The following is an 18460-nucleotide window of genomic DNA, read 5'->3' on the forward strand; positions in this document are numbered from 1 at the left end:
CTCTAGTCAAACTGGGGGATAACTGTAGAAAAATATTCTTTTCGTATGCCTTCACTATATATAGCAATTCACGACCCTTGTGGGTTTAGTGCTTTTTATGATAATAATAATAATAATAATAATAATAATAATAATAATAATAACAACAATAATATTCACTCTAAAAATGGTGTGTTGCTGTTTGTTTATTCTGTACTAACTTGTACAACTTGTACACAATGTAAGAGTATTTGTATTGTGAGGTAATAATTATTATAATAAAAAAAATATCGAGGTAAATGTTTTACAAACTCTCATGAACGTAAGTGAATGAACTAAAAGTAGACACATTAATACGGATTTATTTCTCCTGACCAAGTGATCGCCCACTACCTGTTCAGTTTGTGTTCTTACATTGTCTGAACCATCTCATTCTCTCTCCCGTTTACTCTTTTGTTAACTAGATGGCTTTCACTGACAATGGCGTCTAAGCTTAGCTGTGATAAAAAGAGGAGTCGTAAGCCTCTTGCTTTAAGTGCCAGTTAGAGGATGATGGTGTGCCATTCTGATTTTATTCAATAAACACCCTGCCACTCACCTTTCACATATTAATATTAATATTTTAAGGCAAGTAATAAGTGTACTCTGTGTGTATCTTACCTTTTATTGTGTTTTTAATGCCTCTTTCTATTGCTAACTTAATATAAGTTAGTGTAAACTTGTTGTCTGGCATTTATTGTGCTCTGATAATAATACTTGTGGAGCTGTGTGGTAGCTGGATGGAGGGACAACATTACGTTTTCTCTGCTCATCCATCAGAGAAAATGTGTATGAATCTGCGTTTGGCCCAGCCACTCCCCCACTCTGCTTTTGTTTACAATTTTCGACATGAATTATCCATTACTTCTCCCTTCATTTATGATGGCATCTAAAGGTAGTTGTTAGAAATGATTAAATTCAGTGAACAAGGTATGTCGATGCTAATAATATGGCTCTGGGCCACAGTGTAGGTAGCCAGCAGGTGTAGCCCAAGCGGGCTACACCTACCGGCTACCTACACTGACTTCCTACAAATAAATACTACTCGCCTCTCTTCCTATATTAAGACTACACATATTTTAAGGTAAATAATGAGTGTACTGTATGTGTATTTTAACTCTCTGGGATGTTTTAAATATCGTATATTAAGTATGAGATGGGGAGCCAGTGCTACCTACACCTGACTTCCTACAAATAAGTACTACTCACCTCTCTCCCTAAATTAAGATTACAAATACTTTAAGGTAAGTAATGAATGTACTGTGAATGTATTTTACTTTGTGCATTTTTAATGCCTAGTTCTATTACTAACTTAATATAATTTAGTGTAAGCTTGTAGTCTGGCATTTATATGCATTTATAAATGGAAAAAATGGCGTTCTGCCTTCCGGCGACAGCCTGGAACCAAACCCGCCATATAAGTGGGGCCCTACTGCATAGAGTTGAAGAACAACCTGAGGACTTCTATTATTTACACTTCTAGATATGAAGCCAAGAATTCTGTTAGCTTTATTGCAAAGGCAATGAGCATCACAGCAACCAGTCAAGGATAGAATATTCACCTCTGCACAGGGGCTCTCAACTGGTGAAGAGCGAAAAGCACCGAGGCATAAACATAATCCCTGGTGATGGATGGAATTAAGGCTAGAGAGTTGCAGAAGAGGCCGCTGAATATATCTGGTCACCATAATAGTGTTTCAATAAAATTAGGGCTGAATGTAGTTGAAGGAGAGTTCTACGATCAGCCCCCATGAAAGATGAGCAAAGGTTTTTAGGAGGTTCAGCTGGCTATGAAAAGCTGCCTTCAGAGAGGTTATGTGAGGTTTCCAGGATAACCAATGATCAAACAGAAGGCTGAGAAACCTGACTATCACGTTCTGGGACACGCGAGTCGTATAGGTACAATGGATGATCAGAGACGACAGAATGTCTAGTGAAAGTAATTTGGCGAGTTTTAGTACTAAAAAATTTAAACCCACGAGTAGTGGCCCAATTGGAAACACGGTTGACCGCATGCTGGAGAGAAACTGCAATGAGGTGACAGTCAAGGCCTGCACAAGCTATAGCAAAGTCATCAACATGTAGTGATGACCAAATATTAGATGGAAGAATAGATGCCAGATCATTTGCACCAAGGATAAAAATAAAAAGTGTTGTGCTCAGAACACATACCTGGGGAACACCTTCAGCCTGGACAAAGTCTGGGGAAAGCACATTATTAGCCTGAAGACAGAAATGTCTTTCAGTTAAGAAGTTCTCAAGGAAAAATGGTAGATTGCCTCAGAGGCCTAAGGAGTGGGCCTGGGCCAAGATGCTATACCTCCACATTATGTCATATGCCCTTTCAAGGTCAAAAGAGATGGCGATAACGGCCCTTGCGAAAGCCATATTGACTAGTGGAGAGATTATTGTGAGTCTCTAAATACCACATTAAACGTCTATTTACCAGACGTTCTATTACCTTGCAAACCGCACTGGTAAGAGCAACGGGATGACAGTGGGAGACGTCATGTCTCATAGTACCAGGTTTCAGAAAGGAGAAAATAGCAGATTTCCAAAGCTGGGGAAGAACTCCTTGAGACCAAATAAGATTAAAGAGTCGTAAGAGGACTGCAAAGGCCGACTGATATAAATGCTGTAGCATACAAATATGAATGCCATCAGGCCCAACTGCTGATGATCGGTAAGCGGAGAGTGTTGCCTCCAGTTCCAGAAGTGTAAAGGGCATATAAGATTCTTCTCTGATAGAAGAAAAGTTTAACCCTTTCAGGGTCGAGAGGCCCTCTCCTAAACTTGTTCTCAGAGTCGAAAACTTTTCGGAAAAAAAAATTATTTTTTCTTATGAAAAGATAGGGAATCTTTTCCTGATCATAATGACACCAAAAGTATGAAATTTGATGGAAAACTTACAGAACTATGCTCTCATGAAGTTAGCGGTTTCGCCGATGCGTAAACATCAGCGATTCCGCCCACTTTGAGCCCTATTTTTGGCCAATTCCTCTGTACTAGTCGACAAAAATCTTATTTATTTCGCTAGAACTCCATTTTTTCTATCGAATGAGTACAAGAAACCACCCATTTACCAAATTCAACTATCCAATAAAGTGGCTAGAAATTGGCAATTTTGCCAATTTCACACAAATTTCAAAAGATGCCAATTTCCAAATAGGGTCCAGAATAAACAAGAAAGACATTCCTGGCACTAAAATAACAAGCTTTCTGTTCGTTAGTCACGTCCCCAGGCCCCTCTTATATTTCTTTTGCTTTCCACTTCGAATTTTTATTCTTACAAAAAATAGAAGATTTACTGTTATGCAGACTACTGCATTAGTGTAGAAATGATATAAATAATATTAGCGCACTTGTGAAAGAATAGACTCACCAGTTGACGTGTATTGGATGCTTGGCATGATTTGTTTACTTTTGAACTTTGGTAAAAATTGAAAATTTCTGCTACTTTGAGCTCAATTTCAAGGTACTTTTCATTGGGAAACCAGTCAAAATCATCTCTATTTCTGTAATATGTCTTCCATTCTATAAAATGAGACCAGGAAAACTAGAATACAACCATAAATGTCATACGAAAATACAGTGCAAAGTCACTGTTTTAATCCAAAAACACAAAGTTTTTTTTTCTCATTACACACTGTGTGCTGCAGGATTTTTTTTATACTGCGCACACTGATCACAGACCCATTCTTTCATATATAGGCCTACCAGCTTTCTCTCGCTAGATTTGAAGGTGCTAGAATTTAGGTGTACCAGTACGTCAATAACCCTGGTGCGTAAGCCGTACTAGTACGTCAAAAACCCTGAAAGGGTTAAGGGTTCTAACTCTCTGGCAGACTTGGAAGAAAGAAACGAGGGTCATAGATGGAGCCCCTGAAAGATACAGACAAGATGATTACCAACTTTGGTGGTAACATCAAGAGGGTTTGCTATAGTGACACCAGCAACCCGAAGAACAAGACCCGGGTTGGGAGAGTATTTACCATTCAGTTTCTGTACTTTTCTCCAGGCTGCATTCATAGAGGAAGCTGCAGTGATGGCAGAAACAATTCCGCCAGCAAGTGCATTTAGCGTCATGGATGATGTAGCAGGCGACTTCTCTCTTCTGCTTAAAATCAAGAAGTCGCTCTGTGGCTCTACTGTACTGGTACCTGCCCAACACAGAGGGTTTCAAACAGACTGCCCGAGCACAAGCAGGAGACCACCAAAGCACACACCTCTGAGAATGCCTGCCCGAGGTTTGGGGTATAGAATGTGAAGCTGAGGTTAAAAGTGAGGTCGAGAAGAGGTGTAAAAGCTCATCAATGGAGGACAAAGAAGGATCCTCACTAAAAGCAGTTTGATGCGAGTAAAGGTCCCAATTTGCTCAGTCAAACTGCAAGTGTGGGCTAAGAGGAGGTGGTGAAAACGAAGAAGGAAGGATGACTGGTAAATGATCGCTGTCATGCAAGCCTGGGAGGACAGACCAGGTAAAGTCTAGTACAGTTGATGAAAAGCAGAGAGAGGAGTACGAGGATTAAAATGGGTGGCAGTACCTGTATTTAAAACATGGAGGGAGAGAGAAGTAAGAAAAGCCTCCAACTGAATGCTGCGAGTCACAGTGAGACACCCCCCCCCCCCAAGAGAAAATCATGAGCATTAAAACTGCCAAGTAACAGAAGTGGTGGCAGTAAGGAAGATACCAGAAATGCAACATCTGGGATAGATAATGCCCAAGAAGGAGAGAGATACAAAGAACAGATTGTATACCACTTACAAACACAAACAGGGTAAAACAGAGAGCAACACCTGAAACTCACCCCCGGTTACCTCTGAGGCCATAGATATTACACTGCAAATAAGCCATGATTTGCGAAGAGAAAGAAACAAGACATCTGAACGTTGAAGTATCTACGGACTACAAGGGTTAGAAAAGTCCACATGCGGAGGCAGCGGAAAACTCAAGCACCGAAGGATTGGGACGCTGCAAAGAAAGGAGTTGTGCACACAGAGAAGAGTGAAGAGGAGGAACAGGAGGTGGATCGGTGTCCATCAATGGTCTAGTCTCCTCAATATGTTCAGAGATAGCTACAAGAGTTTCAGAGGACAAGGACGTTGTATGTGGAACAATATTGGAGATGGAAGGAAGGTGAGTAAAGATAATGGCAATGATGGAATGTGCCAAAGTAAGGGGGGACAAAAGGGTAGAGGGAACTGGAGAGGAAGCTTGGGAGGGGGCAGAAGAGGAAGAAACTTGGGAGGGGACAGGGAAAAGAAGGTAATGTACAAGGAGGAGAATGAACTTCCACACTCGTAATAGAGCCAGTTACAGGTGAAGAGCTAGGTACAGAGACTGGAAAGGAAAAATGTGCAGGTAGAAAAAGGGGAGGAGGGGTTAAAGGAGATTTTAACAATGGGGATTTTTTGGATTTCGGAGAAGTAGTGGGGCGATGGGGAGGAGTTGTTGTGCAAGGTCTTGTAGACACAAACTTGTGAGCGAGAAGAGGAAGAGGTGAGAACAGAATGAGGTGTCAAGGTAGGGACCTCCAAGTCCAGGACAGCAAAAGAATTAGAAATGGGTGACTGTGGAAGGGGTGGCCACAGAGGAGGCTGCAAAGTTGGGACCCCAGAGGTGGGGAGTCATTTAGTAACTTGAGAATAAGAAATACAGAAAAGTCTCCCCTGGAGGCATAGATGAAAGACTGGATTTCTCACTCATTTAAGTAAACTTGGCAACAACGAGAGTAAGATGGGCAAGCCTCACAACAATTAAGGCAAGAGGGAAGTAGACGACAAGATTTATCAGTATGGTTGTCAGCACCACAGACTGGGCATTCAGCCATGGACCTGCAATATTTCGCTGGATGACCAAAACACCAGCAATTTCGACACTGTTGCAGTGTAGGGATCACCTTTCAACATTGTAAATGGTGTCCCGCAATATAAACCAAGGATGGAAGCTCACGGCAATCAGAAGTCAAGCGAGCTACACTGCAAGGGTATCATCTCCACCTGCAGGCAGAAAAGACAAGTGTCTACTTCAAGGACTGGGAGGTGTTGGAGCTCAAGCCGTTCCAGAATGTCATCACCACATGTCTGAAAATTCTGTAAGAGTGGTATGAGGTAGAATGACAGTGCCATTACAAGAATTGAGAGAATGATGTTTTTCAATAGTTACAGGAATTGCATCTATGGTTGTAAGGAGAGAAAGAGCATGAACTTGCCGAGCATTCTGTACAGTGACGATGCGTGCACTGCTCTTAAGAGCATAAAAGGATATATCCTGACCAACATGGTATAGGATTTCCTTGCTCATACAGTGGAACCTCTACTTACAAGTGCAACAACATGCGAGTTTTTTTAAGATACAAGCAGTTGTTCAGCCAATTTTTTGCTTCCAGATGCGAGCGAAATTTCAAAATGCGAGTGGGTCTCAAGGGAGGTTCCTTAATGCTGGTGAGGGGCTCTTGCTCTTGATCAAGGGAACTGGATCTCAGTTGTTTGTTTGACTATCTTATTGAAACTTGGGCAATGTATGGTGGAAAGATGCTTCTTAACCCCTTGACTGTTGCAACCCCAAATCCTGAGGTGTCTCCTGGCGTCACAAAATTTCCGAAAAAAAAAATTATTTTTTCTCATGAAATGATAGAGAATCTTTTCCAGATTGTAATGACACCAAAAGAATGAAATTTGATGGAATTACGTTCTCGTAAAGTTAGCAACCTTGGCGATATTTACGAATCGGCCATTTCGCCCACTCTGAGCCCTATTTTCAGCTAATTTCCATTGTTCCAGTCGATCAAACTTGTAGCTATTTCTTTATAACTCCATTTGTTCTATCGACCGAGTACAGGAAACTGCCCATTTACCGATTTCAACTACCCAATAACATGGTCAGAAATTTGCAATATGGCCAGTTTCACGAAAATTAAAAAATATGACAATTTCAAAATAGGGTCCAGAATGAACAATGCAGACATTCCTGGCTCTAAAATAACATTTTCTTTGTTCATCAGTCATGTTTCCAGGCACCTCTGATATTACTCTTGCTTTCTATTTTGAATTTTTATTCAAACAAAAAACAAAAGATTTACTGTTATGCAGACTAGAGGTCCTACATCACAAATCCGGCATCATTGGGACCTGTAGTGTGCCGGATTACTGAGTTTGTGGGATTACAGAGTGGTTAGGTTACAATACACTTAATAAAATTAACCAACTGGACTTAAACAAAGTTCATTGAACATCGGCAAAAATCGAACATTTCCGCTAATTTGAGGTCAATTTCAAGGTACTTTTCGTCATGAAAGTAATCAAAATCATGTCTATTTCTGTAATATATCTTCCATTCTATCAAATGAGACAAATAAAATGAGACTACAACCATAAAAACCATACGAAAATACTATATCCTTTATCCTTGAACAAAGTTTAAATTGTAGGGGGTGCGAGGTTAGAGCAAAAATTTTATAGGGACGAGGGAATAAGAAAAGGTTGGGAACCACTGTTAAATAAACAATATAAATAACATAAAACATTTTAAATACTCCAGAATGAATAATATTTGGCATAATACCGAGCAGTTCGACGGAGGTATGAAGAGGATATGATATACAAATACCATTCTCCTATCCTTGTCTTGGGGCTTATATTAGAGAAAACAGAGTGTAGCACAGGGCTAACTGTGATATGCACTCATACTGCACCATAAACCTGAAACAAAAAAGTTATTTTCTCTATATAGATTATCACACGTAGCAGCATATGTGTAGAGAACCTAGGATAACCCAAAAAAGTCAACGTGGCTTATTTTTAGTACCTGGGTTGGGTTAGCCATGTATGATTTTTGGTAAATATTCGATTCCCAGCCAGGGTAGAAACATTAGGCGTGTTTCTTTACACCTGTTGTCTATGTTTACCCATCAGTAAATGGGTACCTGGGTGTTAACAGACTAGTGTGGGTGTTATCCTGGGACACTGACCTAATTTTCTTGAAATATTCTGCATAACAAGTGGCTTTCTATATAGTAGTATGTCACTGATGTCAGCTAGGCCTGTATACCTTGTACATGTACTTGTAGTAAATAAAGATATTATTATTATTAATTATTATTATATTATTTTCTCAGTTGTTTGTTGGGTTATCTTATTCAAACTTGGGCAATGTATGATGGAAAGGTACTTCTTAACGTACACCAAAAATGAAAGAAATCAGACCATAAATAGCAGAGTTCATTTCTCAGCCACTAGCGGCTGCTTAGAGGTATATTTTTGTATGGTTTTTATGGTTATATTCTCATTTTTTCGGTCTCATTTGATAGAATGAAAGATATATTACAGAAATAGATATGATTTTGATTGCTTTCATGATGAAAAGTACCTTGAAATTGCGCTCACAGTAGCGAAAATGTTCTATTCTTTAGCGAAGCTCAAGAATAGTATAGTCCAAATTCCAATACGGAGTCAAGAATGGGTGGACATTATTTATACAATTATTACAATAATGCAGCAGTCTGCATAACAGTAAATCTTCTATTTTTTTGTGAATAAAAATTCCAAATGGTAAGCAAGAGTAATATAAGAGGGGCTTGTAGCCATGACTAATGAACAGAGAAAATGTTATTTTAGTGCCAGGAATGTCTGCATTGTTTATTCTGGACCCTATTTTGAAACTGTCGTCTGTTGAAATTTGTGTAAAATCAGCCAAATTGCCAATTTCTGACCACTTTATTGGGTAGTTAAAATAAGTGAATGGGCGGTTTCTTGTACTCAGTTTGCAGACTAGAAGTAAATAAGTTTATTCAGGCATACACAAATACAGTTATATAGATTATCATACATAGCAGTGTATGTATAGAGAACCTAGGATAACCCAAAAAAGTCAGACAAAGTGACTTATTTCCAGTACCTGGCTTGGGCTTGCCATATATGATTTTTGGTAAATATTTTTTTTTCTCGGTTGTTTGTTGGGCTATCTCATTGAAACTTGGGCAATGTATGATGGGAAGCTGCTTCTTAACGTACAACAAAAATAAAAAAGACGGACGATAAATAAGAGTTCACTTCTCAGCCATTAGCCGCCTCTTTGTAGTATATTTTCGTATGGTTTTTATGGTTGTATTCTCATTTTTTTGGACTCATTTGATAGAATGGAAGATATATTACAGAAATAGATATGATTTTGATTGCTTTCATGACGAAAAGTACCTTGAAATTGAGCTCAAAATAGCGATTATTATTATAATCAAGGGGGAAGCGCTAAACCCGGAGGATTATACAGCGCCTGGGGGGGTGGGGGTAATGTGGAAGGCATTCAGGCTTAATTCGGGGAACTGGAGCACAGATCCAATTCCCTAAATCAAGAGCCCCTCACCAACGTCAAGGAACCTTCCTTGAGGGGTCAAAGTAGCGAAATTTTTTTATTTTTGCCAATGTTCAATGAACTTTGTGTAAGTTGGTTAATTTTATTAAGTGTATTCTAAACTAACCACTCTGTAATCCAGCACACTACAGGTCCCAATGATGCCAGATTTGTGATGGAGGACCTGTATTATTGTTTCCCTTATGAAACTACATAATAGTATTTATTACCTTAAATTGCGAGTGCTGGTGTTTGATGATGATTGTGAACAGAGTGGAGAGTTATGCTGTGGCCCTACTGGGCTGAGGTGGATGGTACAGGTTCTGGTACTGACGTCAATGGTTGTACTGGAGTGTGCATAAATTCTGTAATGGATTTCTGTCCTATTTTACACTGCAGTACATTATACAACTGATGGTAAGGCATCAGCACAGGCAAGGAGACTGGCGCTTATATAGGCGTCAATGAATAGGGACGTGTAGCTGACGAGGGCATAGTCACTGGTATTTATTTATTTAGTCTTTGCAAACAGTACATTGAGATTTTGTATTTACAATAGTGGGTTGCAATGCAAAGAGAGCCTCTATTTTGCCTAGGCATTATGGGCCAACTTAACATTATTGGCTTACAGTCTACTTAACACTAAGGATTATATCATAGTTGTACAATAGGATAGTAATTATTTCATAGTTGTACAGTAGAATATTAATTATAAATTAATAAAAATTTGTATAAGACGAAGATATATTTATATTCGAAAATGCTTTTTGTGAAAACAATGATTCAATTTTATTCCTGTCAGTGGAAGTAGGTCCTACCCAAATTGATGGGTTAGTCGTAGTAGCAATGAAGAAGGTCATGTAGATGTCCTCTGAGCCAAGATTCCATGATGTTGCAGTGCCTGACAGGTTGTGCAAGACAGGTATACAATACCAACAAGATGAAAGTTTAGACACTTGTGCAACATATGGTTATCTTTATTGTAGACGTTTCACCATCCAGTGGCTTTATCAATACAGATTCTTGGACATAATTAGAAAACTAACCCAACAATTTGGGTAGGTCCTACTTCCATTGGGGAATCCCGCCTGCCATTGACTATGCCCTCGTATGCTACACATCCCTATTCACTGACGCCTATATAAGTGCCAGTCTCCTTGCCTGTGCTGCAGAATCTCTACAACCACGGTGCTCTAGACACCACCTCCAAGGCTGAGGGACTGATTACCTCATCTTTTGTATAGAGTTCTTCTGTTTTCTAATTATGTCCAAGAATTTGTATTGATAAAGCCACTGGATGGCGAAACGTCTACAATAAAGATAACCATATGTTGCACAAGTGTCTTAACTTTCATCTTGTCGGTATTGTATACCTGTCTTGTACAATTTGTTTTATGATTCTTCATGGTTCAATAGGTTAACCCTTTCAGGGTCCGTGCCGTAGATCTACAGCTTTGAGTTGAGGGTCCAAACCGCAGATCTACGCCATGAGCTCAGCTCACTCTGATAAGCTGCGAGCGGTAAATTTGGGCCTAGATATGAGAGAATACATCTGTGTGGTATGTGTGCTCCACATATAACAAATCTTGCAGCACACAGTGAACAATGAGAGAAAAAAAACTGAGACCGTAATTTTTTATTAAAACAGCAACTTTGCAGTGTTTTTTCATATGTTTTTTTATAGTAGTATGTGCAATTTCTAGGTTTCATTTGATAGAATGGAAGATATATTACAGAAATAGAGACGCTTTTGATTGGTTTAAGTATTGGAAATGGCTTGAAACTGAGCTCAAATTAGAGGAAATGTTAAATTTTTGCCGATGTTCAAGAGTAAACAAATGACCTCACACATCTAATACACACCAGCTGGTGGGTCTAATATACGTTCACAAATGTGGTGATATTATTTATACAATTATTACAACATTTCATAACAGTAAATCTTCTATTGTTAGGTTTGAATGAAAATTCATTATGTGAATAAAATATCAAAATAGAATTCATTTGTAAAGACTCAAAACTTAGCTAATGAACAGAGGAAATGTTAGTTTAGTACCAAGAATCCCTGCATTGTTTATTCTGGACCCTATTTTGAAACTGGAATGTTTTGAACTTTGCGTTAAATTGGCCAAATTACCATTTTCCGATCACTTTATTTTGTAGTTGAAACAGTTGACGTGGCAATTTCTTGTGCTCAATCGATAGAACATAAGTAATATTAGTGAAATAACTAAGAATTTGGTCGACTGGAATAATGTTATTGGCCTAAAATGGAAGTCAAGAGTCGACAAAATCATCGATGCATAAATATCGCTGACACATCAAAATTCACGAGAGTACAATTTTGTCAATTTTCCATCAACTTTCGTACTTTTTGTTTTATTACCTTCAGAAAAGATTCTCTACCATTTCATAAGAAAAAATAACAAATGTTTTTTTTTTAAATTCTTGGACCCTGGTTCACACTTCGAAATTTGACCTCCGGACCCTGAAAGGGTTAAGGAAGCAGTATTGTATTAGATTTCCCTATACAGTGGAACCTCTACTTGCGAGTTTAATCCGTTCCAAGACCTTGCTCGCAACTGGATTTACTCGTTTGCAGAGTCAATTTTCCTCATTTAAATTAATTGAAATGCAATTAATCTGTTCCAGTGGAATTCTGTACTTCAATAATTTTGCTAATATAAACTCTGTGGCTTATTTATCTATCTCATTACATCTAATACAACATAATTAATAATATAAATAACACACAAACCTGATATATACTCTAAAATGAATAAAATGTACAGTAGACCGTCATTTAGCACGAGTTTGACTGACTGACTGACTGGATGACTGACTTAGTGAATTACTTGACTGACTTACTGAATCACTTGACTGACATACTGAACGACTTGACTGACTTACTGAACGACTTGACTGACTTACTGAACGACTTGACCGACTTACTGAACGACTTGACTGACTTATTGAATCACTTAACTGACTTACTGAATCACATGATTGAATGACTTAAAGTTAGACACTCCAGTACAACCATCAACTTAAGTACCAGAACCTCTACCATCCACCTCAGCCCAGTAGGGCCACAACATAACTCTCCAATCTTTTCACAATCATCCACAAACACCAGCACCCACAATTTAAGGTAAGAAATACTATTATTTCTGTTACATTTGTTTACTCAGAAACACAGCCAAGCAATGGACCATTTCTCCTACGCTGAGCTGAATTTCAAGGTACAGTAGGGCCCCCACTTATACGGCAGGTTAGGTTCCAGGCTACTGCCATAAAGCGGAAATCGCCGTAAAGTGGAACACCCTTTTTTCCCCTTATAAATGTATACAAATACTAGATAAGAAGTTTACACTAGCATATATTAAGTTAGTAATAGAACTAGGCATCAAAAAGCAATAAAAAAGTACAATACACACATAATGCACTCATTACTTACCTTAAAATATTTGTAGTCTTAATCTAGGGTGAGACAAGTACAGTGGACCCCCGCATACCGTCGGCATCACATAACGTTCAATCCGCATACCGCTCGCTTTTATCGCAAAAATTTTGCCTCGCATACCGCTCAAAAACCCGCTCACCGCTCTTCGTCCGAGACGCGTCCAATGTGCGCCCTTAGCCAGCCTCACATGTGCCGCCGGTGGCATTGTTTACCAGCCAGCCTCCGCGGTAACATCCAAGCATACAATCGGAACATTTCGTATTATTACAGTGTTTTTGGTGATTTTATCTGCAAGTGACCATGGGCCCCAAGAAAGCTTCTAGTGCCAACCCTACAGCAATAAGGGTGAGAATTACTATAGAGATGAAGAAAAAGATCATTGATAAGTATGAAAGTGGAGTGCATGTCTCCGAGCTGGCCAGGTTGTATAATAAACCCCAATCAACCATCGCTACTATTGGTGGTACAGCTGCTGCTGCTGCTGTACCACCGTCAGCTGCTGCTGCTGCTGCTGTACTGTCAGCTGCTGCTGCTGCTGCTGCTGTAGCACCGTCAGCTGCTGCTGCTGTTGTACCACCGTCAGCTGCTGCTGCTGTAGTACCGTCTGCTGCTGCTGTAGCATCGTCTGCTGCTGCTGCTGTAGCATCGTCTGCTGCTGCTGCTGTACCACCGTCAGCTGCTGCTGTAGTACCGTCTGCTGCTGCTGCTGTAGCATCGTCTGCTGCTGCTGTAGCACTGTCAGCTGCTGCTGCTGTAGCACTGTCAGCTGCTGCTGCTGCTGTAGCACTGTCAGCTGCTGCTGCTGCTGCTGCTGCTGCTGCTGCTGCTGCTGCTGTAGCACTGTCAGCTGCTGCTGCTGCTGCTGCTGTAGCACCGTTGTTGGTGTGGCTTATTGAGAATACCAAGAAACAAGTAACCCCAGAGGATTTGCCACCCAGGATAACCCAAAAAAGTCAGTGTCATCGAAGACTAACTTATTTCCATTGGGGTCCTTAATCTCGTCTCCCAGGATGCAACCCACACCAGTCGACTAACACCCAGGTGAACAGGGAAAAATGCCTGGAACTAGTGCTCATATTGGTGAATTTAAAGCCAGCAAAGGTTGGTTTGAGAGATTTAAGAATCGTAGTGGCATACACAGTGTGATAAGGCCTGTTCTGGAAGAAAGTGCCAAACAGGACCTACAGTACTCAGGAGGAAAAGGCACTCCCAGGACACACTGTCTCATCAGTCATTGCTGCATCTTCAATAAAGGTAAGTGTCATTTATTCTTCATTTAGTAGAGTAGTACATGCACAATATATATTGTGCATGTACTACTCTACTATTGTGCATGTATCCTTCTCTTTGTGTGTAGGAAAATGTATATTTCATGTGGTAAAATTTTTTTTTTCATACTTTTGGGTGTCTTGCACGGATTAATTTGATTTCCATTATTTCTTATGGGGAAAATTCATTCGCATACCGATCATTTCGCATAACAATGAGCCCTCTTGCACGGATTAAAGTCGCTATGCGGGGGTCCACTGTAGTATTTATTGTAAGAAATCAAGTGTGGTATGTATGGTAGTCAGCCAGGCTACCATACCAGGCCACCCCACCTACACATAATATTCTATTATATTTAAGCATCCCAGAGCGATAAAATGCATATACAGTTCACTCATTACTTACCTTAAAATATTTGTAGTCTTAATCTAGGGTGAGATGAGTAGTATTTATTTTAAGTAATTAAGTGTGGTATGTATGGTAGTTAGCCGGGCTACCATACCAGGCCATTCCACCCCCACATACTATTCTATGATGTTTAACCCGTAAACGGTCCAAACATACATATACGTTACCTACTGTACTGCCCCAAATTTTTTGAGAAAAAAAAAATCGTTTGTTTTTAATAGGAAAAAAGAGCATATGGTACCCATGCACACCCATTCTCTCATGTCTAGGCGACTCAGGCTTATCGTGGCAATGATAAATATGTGACCAATAAAATGTATATATACGTTTGGGGCACTAGCGGTAAAAATGTATATATACATTTGGACCATTTACGGGTTAAGCATCCCACAGCGATAAAATGCATATTCAGTTCACTCATTACTTGCCTTAAAATATTTGTAGTCTTAATGTAGGGTCAGGGGTGAGTAAACGAGATAAAATGAATAAATGAGAATGAGTACATGAGGGAGGACAGGCGCAGAGTTATGTAAACAAAGCAGGCGAATACAAGTTTTGTAAACAAACGAAGTGTACACGTCTGGTTTGTGTACAAGTTACATTGTGTACAAGTTGTCTCTACATTGATACAGTAGAATAAATAAATAAGAACACTCCCATTCTCATGTAACACCATTTTTAGAAGAAATGACGCTCTGAGTGAAGGCAATGGAAATAAGTCACTCTGACTTTTTTGGGTTATCCTAGGTTCTCTACACATATGCTGTTATGTACGATAATCTATGTAACTATTTGTGTATACCTGAATAAACTTGCATACATAAGAATGGAATAATTTTCTAAAGTTACCCCAGTTACACATTTTCTCTTATGTTAGACTAGAGACAATATTATTCTTGCCATCACTTGTACAAGTTATCTGGCTATGACATCTCATATTTGTTTGTTTATTCTATTGTGGGGCATATTTATCATCTTTATATGTTATGTATCATGTTTATTATATAATTTTGAAAAAAATATCATGGATGGATTAATGAAAATGTGTATATTAAAGTAATATATGATATTTAATGAGACTTGGTGATTATTATTTCTAATATGGTGTCATTTGTGCAAGTCGTCTGGCTACCACATCTCATATTTGTTATTTATTCTACTGTGGGGTGTATTTATCATCTTTTTATGTTATGCATTTTGTTTATTATATCATTCTGAAATAATATCATATATGGATTAATGAAAATGCGTATACAGTGTATTAACGTAATATACGACATTTAAATGAGACTCGGTGATTATTATTATCATTACTAATATAACGTCTCGAGACATAACACACACTTACTGATTTTAATGTGTACCTGCATGCCAGCACAGTATGTAAGTTTATTTAGGTACAGATATATATAAGTATAATTATCAGAGTATATATAAAATATGAAATAACTTTTAAAAACACGTGAAATTTTGGAGTTTCCAGACATAATGGAGAGACTTAGTGCTTACGGATCTCACATATAATGTAAACAAACAGGGTGGGGCATGGTGACTGTATTAGAAAGTCAGGTGGAGGGAGCCATACAGCGAGTTTTGGTCATAATTTGAAATGACCGTATTAGCGGAACATCGTAAAGCGAAATGCTGTACTTTTCGTTGGGAAAGCAATCAAAATCATATCTATTTCTGTCACATATCTTCCATTCTATCAAGTGAGATAAAAAAAAACGAGAATACAACCATAAAAACCACACGAAAATACCGCTAAGGGGTGGCTAATTGCTGAGAAGTGAACTCCATTATTTATGCTTAGATTTCTTTCATTTTTTGGTGTATGTTAAGAAGCATCTTTCCATTATATATTGCCCAAGTTTCAATAAGATAGTCCAACAAACAAATGAGATACAATTCCCGAGAGCAAGAGCCCCTCACCAGTGTCAAGGAACCTGCCTTGAGGTCTGCTCGCTTATGGAAATTTTGCTCACGTATGGAAGCAAAAAAATGACCCATCGACTGCTCATATTTGGAAAAACTCGCACGTGAACACGCTCGCAAGTAGAGGTTCCACTGTAATACATTGGGGCACCAAACATTTGCAATTTTTCAACATTCACGAGGCTCTTGATGCCCTAACCCTCGTGAATGTTGAGGGAGACCTTATATATTCTTAGACAATAGTATGTGACTAAAATAGGTGAAAATGTTCATCTGTCAATGTTTGTGCGGTTATTGTGTAGCATACAACGAGGGTATGCAGTGGACCCTCGTTTCTCGTAAATAATTAGTTCCAGAGTGTGCAACTATTATCGAAATTGACGATTTGTGAATCCATTTTGCCCATAAGAAATAATGTAAATCCAATTAATTCGTTCCAGACACCCAGAAGTATAAAAAAAAAATTTTTTTTTTACCTTAAAGATAGATTTACATGCACAAAAGAATGAACATTCAACATAACATTTACCTTTATTGAAGGCTGTTGTTGATGAATGGAAGACAGGGAGGAGGAGAGAGAGAAGAGAGGTTATTGTTTGGAAGGGGAATCCCCTACCATAAGGACTATAGGTCACTTCAGGGGTCACTTCCCTAGCCACTTCCTTAGCTTAAATATAGATTTACATGCAGAACAGAATGCCAAATAAATGTAAGGCATTAATAAAATGTATAAATGAACATTTAACATCACACTTACCTTTATTGAAGACTCTTGTTGGTGCATGGCAGATAGAGAGGAGGCAAGTTTATTGTTGGAGAATATGACACTAATATCAACTCTACGGCTTATTTATCTATCAAAATTCAACTAATATGACATAATAAACAATATTAATAAGACAGAAACGTGTAATATACTCTAGAATGAATAAAATAAGTCATTATGTATGTCACGAGAGGTGGTGGTGGTGGTGTTGTTGTTGGGTGTATAAGGGCCAATGAGAGCATAAGCCATCCATAATGGTTGTGAAGCAGCAGCTGAGTCAGCGGTCTTTTCTGTAGCCCTATATAACTCCAACAACATTGCAGGAGTTAGTAGAATCACTGAAGAAGGCACCCTCTACCACCATCACAACCACTACCACCCTCGACCACTATCACAACTGCTACCACCCTCTACCACCATCACTACCACTCTCACAACTACCACTCTCACAACTACCACTCTCACAACTACCACTCTCACAACTACCACTCTCACAACTACCACTCTCACAACTACCACTCTCACAACTACCACTCTCACAACTACCACTCTCACAACTACCACTCTACCACCACCACCACTTTCGTATTTTTCTACAAACTTTTTCTTAAATTATATGTGTTTCTTTGGAGTCATAGTGACTTATTTAGCAGTTGCAAGCACTAAAATGAACGAAATACAGTGGACCCTCAAATTTAGTAGTGCCGTTTCTGTATGCAAAGCTATTTTTATCTAAAAAATGTATTGTTTGTTAATATTTTTGGGTGTCTGGAATGGTTTAATTGGATTTACATTATTTCCTATGGGAAATATTAACAAAACATGCATTTTATAGATAAAAATAGTTTTGCATACAGAAAAGGCACTACTAAATTCGAGGGTCCACTGTATTATGAAATGTATCAAATGAACTCGTGGGATCATCTTCATTCACTGATAAACAATGGAACACTCGCTGGGAATAGAGTGCGAGACTGTTCGGGGCCGTGCATACGTGTCCGAGACAAATGACCATTTGCGAGTCAAACAACGATTTTTGAATCAATGTTTTAACGAAAAAAGTTATGATTTTTGAAAATTACGACTTTCAAGCCTTACGAAAAACGAGGGTCTACTGTATATCCAAAATATGGCTTATATTGATCTCACATGCCATAAAAATTACTTGAAAAAAATTAAATATTAATAAAGAAGTAGAAAAAAAACAAAATATAAACTACATACAGTGGACCCCCGGTTAACGATATTTTTT

This window comes from Cherax quadricarinatus, unplaced genomic scaffold, assembly GCF_038502225.1.
Source record: "Cherax quadricarinatus isolate ZL_2023a unplaced genomic scaffold, ASM3850222v1 Contig1709, whole genome shotgun sequence".
NCBI lineage: Eukaryota > Metazoa > Arthropoda > Malacostraca > Decapoda > Parastacidae > Cherax > Cherax quadricarinatus.